Raw genomic sequence first — 7,500 nt, 5'->3', positions numbered from 1 at the left:
TTTCGGAAATGAAATTTGAATGATAATTATTATATTTTTAATTTGCACAGCTTGTTTTTAATACGAATATAACATATTTATATGTTTTTGGAATCAGAAAATGATGAAAAATGCAATAAACGTAATTTTGGATCGTTTTATAAAAACAGATTTAATTACAATTTCTGATTTGTAATGACCAAAGTCATTAATTAATTTTTAAGCCTCCAAGCTGAAATGCAATACCAAAGTCCGGCCTTCGTCGAAGATTGCTTGGCCAAAATGTCAATCAATTTTATTGAAAAATGAGCGTGTGACAGTGCCGCCTCAACTTTCACAAAATGCCGGATATGACATTATCAAAGACATTTATCCAAAAAATGAAAAACAGCTCTGGAGATATCATACCCAGAAACTCTCATGAAAAAATTCATAAAGATCGGCCCAGCAGTTTACTCTGAATCGCTCTACACACACACACACACACACACACAGAGACACACATACACCACGACCCTCGTCTCGATTCCCCCCTCTATGTTAAAACATTTAGTCAAAACTTGACTAAATATAAAAATTACCGGTCTTTAATTGTCGATGTACACACTAGCTAAAAAAAGCCATTAACAACCTGCTGCCGAGGCGCATTGATACAACCGCAACTAGTCTCGGTTAGTTTTGAGGGTCATTTTACAAGTAGGAAATATGAAGGCCACCGAAATACCGAGACCATAAGTTATGCGAAGTGATGACGTCGAATACGTGACGTAAGTTGATGCATGAATTCTTCCGGACTACGTCAGTCAATTCCAAAGATCGCTTTTGTGATGAAAATAATTTGTTTTAGAGTTTGCTGTCCAGAAACCCGTCAAAAAAAGAAGGGAAAATGTATGTGAAAAAACCCAACCCAGGAGCAGAGTGATAACCCATCAAACATTGCACCCTCGGATCGCATGCGTCAAACGATCGGCACGAATTTCTGCACTCGAATCGAGCGCGTCACGCATGCACAAAATCGAACACGGATTTCTGCACTCGAGTCGAGTGCGTATCGCATACGTGAATGCGATACGCATGCTTTCATGCGTGAAAACGCATGCGATACGCATACGATTTTGTAACTCGTCTCGCATGCGATACGCATGCTTTTTATGACGCTATATCTCTCGTCATTGTGTGACGCGTTCCTTACGAGCTCTATTTGCATTTGACCTTGGACCTCCATATTAGGTCCAAGATTTGACGTCATTACTGTTGGCGACGATGCCCTGTGCAATATTTTAGCTCACAGTCCCTCTGAATCTTTTTAAATTAAAGAAAAGCCAAATTCTCAGTTAAAAAAATGAAAGAAAATCGATGATGATCCCACAGAAAACTCAAACTCATGTTTATATTTTATCAGCACTAATTTCTTTTCGAAACATTTTGCTCCGACATCTTCACTTCCGGGTTTTTCGAAATCTTATCTCACGACTGGTTTTGCTTGTAGATGACTCTCTAGAATTCACAATCTGTAGATCTGCATTTAATAGGTAGCATACAGTGTGAGAGAACACTTACAAAAGGTCTAAACTGCGTTTCAGTAACAGAATCAGTGTAAAAGCAGCATTGCAGTGACAATGTCGTCTGCTATTACGAGGGGAAACAACTCTGTTTTCGTTCCTTTGCAAGCCCAATACTGAAACGGTCAACAAAAATCAGCTGACGACAGGAATGCTTGACAGGTAAGTTTCTTCACTATTTTTGACGTTTTCATTATTTAAGAAAGTATTTGCAGGCATAGTATCGAAGTATTCTGTTCACTGCACCGCGTATCAAGGTTTGGTAAGTGCAGAGGCGCCGTTTTAAGCCAAGTTAATTGTTTCGTGAAGTTGAACTGCAAAACAATGAAAGGGTCAGTCTTTTACTGTTGAATTCATATTTGTTTATATGTGCACTGACCAGACAGCTGGGTCGAAATATCTGTGACTGGAACGTATTGTTTTGTCAAAAACAAGCTTTCCAACAACCTACATTTCTTGTTTTTTTTTTATGGCAAGCGATTCCCAGAGCGCGGCGATTCCCAGAGCGCGGCGTGTTGTGCAGCCCAGCGATTCCCAGAGCGCGGCTATTGCTCTCACCAGCGCAGATTGTTGACGCGCTTTATTTTGATTATCAGCAACATTTTTAACAATTGATTGCACCTACCTCTATTATATTATCTCAAGTGAATCTATACACCAGTTAACAGTTCCAGCGCTCAGATGGAACGAAGAAGGAATTACCCGAAAGAGGAGAAAAAACAAAAAATCGAGAAAAAAAAACGATCTGCGCATGCGTTCAAATCAACCAGAAAAACAAGAAAAATCGCGTATTTGTGTGCCCGATGAAATCCTTAGAACCTTTACACTCTTTCTTTGGACAATCAAAAGCAACTTCAGGGCTGCAAGACTACAAAATTGCACTTTCTGCAGACTGAATATACGCGCTGTAATTAACCGGGGAAAAAAACAAGAAAAAAAACGATCTGCGCATGCGCAAATTCCAAAATGGCTGCTGAAGTGTTTAACTGGTGTTTCACCGATTAACAGCGGTTCTGCCGGCGGCACTGTACTCGGATACTTGTTTAAAAATGTCATCCCAGTTTAAAAACTCAGCTGCTTTCCATATAGTAGAAGCCATTGCAATGACATGTAGTGATATGACTGCCAAGTATTCAAGGCTGGAACTTAGGCACGTTTTACATCGGCGCAGCGATATATGGTGAACTCAGTTGTGAGAGTGAGAGAGAGAGAATGGAGCTCTGTTTTTCGTTTTACTGAGTTTTATTTCTCAAATAGATCAGATGGATGTAGCTGTTGTAAACTTTGCGATTGTGAAGAAAATGTAACAGCAGAATACATCGCGCGCGCGTCGTGAATCGCAGCGCTCCTCGTAGCGCCGCGCCTTGTAAATCGCAACGCTACAAAACGCGCCGCGCGCTGTGAATCCACTTAGTTTTTTTATCCTTGAAGTTGAAGTTGAACTTCTAAGTTGAGTGTTAATATGTGCATTGAATGGGGCGCATTGTATTTTGCTGAAGATTCTAGGCGATTTAAGAATCGAGTAGATATTATTTTCCCGGGTATTGGAAATGCCATAATTGTGTTTGCTTATTTGTGACCCAAACTGGTCGATCAAAGTAGTGTGTTCACTGATGTGAAGTAGAGCAAGAATGAAAAATAGTATAGTAGTATGTTATTTTTAACTTTACGCTCAAGTTCAAATTCTTTGGAATTCAAGGCACAAGCAAAAAAGAAATCATGTCATGCACTGAGCTTCAATGGTATTTTTGGTGTGTTTTCTCCACTGCATAGTTAGTGGTGTGTGTGTTACTGTCATAGGACTCACATTATAATTGAAACAGCGATGCTTAGAGTTTTAAATCAAATGTGTTTGTGTTGCACAGTGCGTACTGATGTAGGCAGGATATTTGAATTATTGCAGATGCATACCAGCTGGATCCTGTTGTAACATGTCACACCTTGAGATGAGACACCCACAATGGAAACATCACACTCACAGCTGTCTTGAATTGGAAAAGGTCAGTTGCCTCTTTATTATTCATGTACACAGTGTATGTGTTTTGTGCTGTGTGTGCAGTTTAAATTTCATAGATCACTCTGGCTTTCTGTTACTTTTTTGTGTACAAATTTGTGTATCTGATGGTTTTGGGGGCTTTATGTTCTAATTTGAACACTTCTGAAGAATGGCATATATATATATATATATATACGACTTGTGTCTGTCTGTGTGTCTGTGTGTGTGTCTGTGTGTCTGTGAGTTCGCGATGCACGGCCAAAGTTCTCGATGGATCTGCTTCAAATTTGGTGGGCATATTCAGGTAGACCCGGTACAGGACACAACCTGGTCGATATTTCAACACGTGCTCTCAGCGCGCAGCGCTGAACCGATTTTGGTTCCACCTCAGCTACCCGGGCCCCCATACCGACACACCAAAGCCGCTACACCACATCACAACGCCAAAGTTCTCGCTGGATCTTTTTCAAATTTGGACACCGTATTCAGCTACACCCCGGACACAATATCATCGATGAGATATTTCAACACGTGCTCTCAGCGCGCAGCGCTGAACTGATTTTGGTTTTTGTGTTCATTTCACCATTATAAGTAACTCTTCCTTATCTTCTCATCTTCTCCAGGTTTTCAGCGTTTACCTCCCTTCCTTCGTATGGTGCACTATAGTTTGAGGGAGGCCTCTTCGGATATTCCCGTTCTGTTACTATTTTTAGAAGGTCACCGCAGTGTCCAGAACGTAAATTGGACCCGTAAATTATCCTCACTGTAAAAGTGCAAAGGTCGAATCAATTTATAGCCACGCGAAAAATACACTGTCATCTATCTCTCTATAGATACGGCTTCTCTGTGTTTGTGTGTGTGTGTGTGTGTGTGTGTGTCTCTATGTGAGCAACACCTGTGCATTGTTCAGTTCTGTTTGTGATGTGGTCTGGCGGCTTTTGTGTAATTTTATGTACTGGCCTTCCTTTGAGAAGCCATAACAGTTCAAAAGGGCTTAGAGATAAGCTCTAAATTGCTCAGTCCTGTTTGAGTGGAGTTCGCCTCCAAAGGTGATTAACACGGTTACATTCGTCGACAAGGATGGGACTCGATATGGTCAGGAATGGCATTATGGCCACTGAATCATTTTCGTGCTGTTCCCATTCCACGAATCTGGGAGGGACCTAAGCTTGGCGGGTCCATTGTTCGGACCCGGCGAAGCCGGCGTACGGCTCTAAGTACTTCTTCCCGGCGAAGCCGGCTACCCGGCGAAGCGGGTATTCATTCTAGTTATATATATATATATATATATGTGTACTTTTTGTGTAGGTTTTTTGTTGCCTCTATGCCATGCTTTAACCATACAGACTCATATTGTGGCTTGTGTGTGTGTTTTAGTCATGGTGATGTTAATTAAAGTTGTGGAATTGTCTGAGTAAATTTGATTTAAATTAAAATGAGTAACAGTGTGGCCACTTATGTTTGCAGTACACAGCGGTTGACCATCTGGACCATGTTTCCTTGTCAGTGGGAATTGATCTTGGCTGTCTGTTCTGCAAAATGATTAAGGCTTTCTTTGATGATGAATGTTTTTGTGTGTGTTTCTGTGCATGTGTCACTGTGTGTGTGTGTGTGTGTGTGTGTGTGTGTGTGTGTGTGTGTGTGTGTGTGTGTGTGTGTGTATGTGTGTGTGTGTGTGTGTGTGTGTGTGTGTTTGAACGAAACTTCAGTAATTTATGCTTTCAGTGGGGTAATCATATTTCAGAGTTACATGACATACAAGCCAAAATATGATATATTTTGTTGAATCAATGACTGTCTTTGTAGTCAGTAATTTTCAGGGTTGTAGTTCTGACTTAAAATGACTGTGATTGATAAACTCCAAATCAGAAATGTTAGTTAGAACATGTATTATTTAAACTCAATTTAACTGAATTCATACACGGAGAGGATTGTTTTCACGAAGGTTACCAGTATACCAGGTTTATGATTTTTCAAAGTGCACAATCTCTTTTTCAGTGGACCCATTGAACTTCAAGTCCTGCATTTACAATGGTCCAGTGCTGTGTTTATCTGCTAACCTGGTCATACCAATGCGTTGTTGTGAACAGGTAAGTAATGCTTTTGCTTGTTATTTTCTCTTTGGTTTCATCTATTTATGCACATGTCCCTACTTCAGTACCTGTGTTTTGGACTGAACGTGTAGAGCTCAGAAGTCTCTATGTCATGCTTAAACCACAGGGTAATCCTTTGACTTGCGCGCGCATGTGGGTGTGTTTATTGGTGATGTCAGTAGGTATCTGTATCTAAGTGAGTAGTTATGATTTTAGATGAGTAACAGTGTGTCTGCTTATGATTGCAGCACACACATTATGGCCAACCATCCTGATGATGTTTCCCTGTGGAGAGATCTTTGCTGTTTCTGTTCTGCAAAAGGATTGACTGCGGCTTTCACTAATGGTATGTTTGATTTTGTTTTGTTTTTCTCCGCTATTCAGGCTTTCAGCATGCAGGGTAGTCAGACTTGAGTTACAGGCCTAAGAAGATTTTCAATCTTGACTGTAAATATTATCTTGATTCCTGGTTAGTGTTGTGGTTGTGCACCAATGTTATTCGACAAAAAGCTTTGGCATTTCAAATATTGGATGCCTTTTTTTGTTGTTTTATGAACCTAAACTGTGCTCTGAGTCTGACAGTATTTTCAGCCTCCGTCATAATAGGTCAGGTATGCAGTCTCCAGGCCTGCATATTGAATGTCCATAGTTTTGACCCCATGGAATTTCTGTAGATACAAAATTGCGGTGCTACTTGTCTCCGAAAACCCCCAAAAACCTCCCAAAACGTCATCAGAAATAAGAAAATTCGTCCTTAGATCGTGTTTTGTTACATAATTGCTTGCAATCATGACTTATATTTGCAACTTTCACAGTTCATGGCTTTATTTTCATGTTTGTGCGAGGATTTACGAAGGAGTGGAAGCACTAATCACATGACGTCATCAATACTTGTGCTTTCGAGTAACAAGGGTTACCTCCCTTGCATTGAAATTGTTGCATCGATTTCGTCGATAATTCGGCTCTCAACACAAATATAAGGGTTCAAGTAGCATGAATCAGGCTTATTTTTCACAGGCATGTCCAATAATTCACTTTGAAGATAGATTTAGTTAGTCTAGATGGGGTTTTCAGGGGTTTTGGAGACAAGTAGTACCCCAACATTGTTTTCTGGCCAAAACATATTGACCCACATATATTTTGAATTCATGCAGGTCCAACTGGCTGATTGTCCTCTGTGTCTGGGATGAACACGGCTCTGAAATGCACTTTAGATTTATCCGTGAACTTACATGTAAAAAAGACCAACTGATGTAAAATTAAAGGATATTATTTATTGACAATGTTCTTTTCTTTTGTGTAGCTTATCAAGGTGCTGCTAATCGATGCTGTCAACACAAATGAGAGACACTGAAACAAGGAAAGTCAGACTCAGAGCCCTGGCAGCCACTTACGTTCCATGTGTTCCCTTGCTGTAGAGTTTCACAAATCAATCTCAAATAATATTACTGGTGAGTGTTTGTGTTTTACACTTGTTTCGTTTGTGGTTCTATTACACATGTCGTATGCATTGAGCGATTACTTCCCTTTGGTTATTTGATATCTTAACATCGTTCTGCCTTTCATGGCACTTTTTCAGTACCATGAGGATGAGTGTAAATAAATTAAAAACATGTACCCATAGTATAAATAAGTGGAGAACTGAAGGAAAATGGCTGTCGTGTGTTTAGGTGGCTTCAGACTATGTACACGAACTAATCATTTGATAAATTGTTGTTAGTTTCAGGGAAACTCTGTTGGACCTGGGCTGCAGAGGAGAGGTAGCAGATGCAGCCAAGCAGATCGAGTCTCATTTTTTGAAAGAAGGGAAGGCGCATCACTTGTTTATGCCTGGTGATGGATCACCGAGGACGTCAGCACGGCACTGGGA

The 7,500-nt window shown here is 40.4% G+C and overlaps 1 protein-coding gene and 1 long non-coding RNA gene across 2 annotated transcripts in view; both read left to right on the top strand.

The window, feature by feature from the left end:
- The window catches only part of LOC138950040 (low-density lipoprotein receptor-related protein 8-like), a 70,655-nt gene that overhangs the window by 41,293 nt on the left and 21,862 nt on the right, over positions 1–7,500 (top strand). The window lies entirely within an intron of this gene.
- Positions 1,636–7,500, top strand: part of LOC138950125 (uncharacterized) — a 6,628-nt gene continuing 763 nt past the window's right edge. The window contains exons 1-4 of the long non-coding RNA XR_011450513.1: positions 1,636–1,703; positions 3,445–3,541; positions 6,934–7,081; positions 7,351–7,500. The exon at positions 7,351–7,500 is cut by the window's right edge and continues 763 nt beyond it. This is a non-coding gene — a long non-coding RNA (uncharacterized lncRNA). The remainder of the gene's footprint in view (positions 1,704–3,444; positions 3,542–6,933; positions 7,082–7,350) is intronic.

This window comes from Littorina saxatilis, linkage group LG16 (genome assembly GCF_037325665.1).
Source record: "Littorina saxatilis isolate snail1 linkage group LG16, US_GU_Lsax_2.0, whole genome shotgun sequence".
Classification (NCBI taxonomy): Eukaryota; Metazoa; Mollusca; class Gastropoda; order Littorinimorpha; family Littorinidae; genus Littorina; species Littorina saxatilis.
This window is presented reverse-complemented; position numbering and strand designations above follow the sequence as displayed.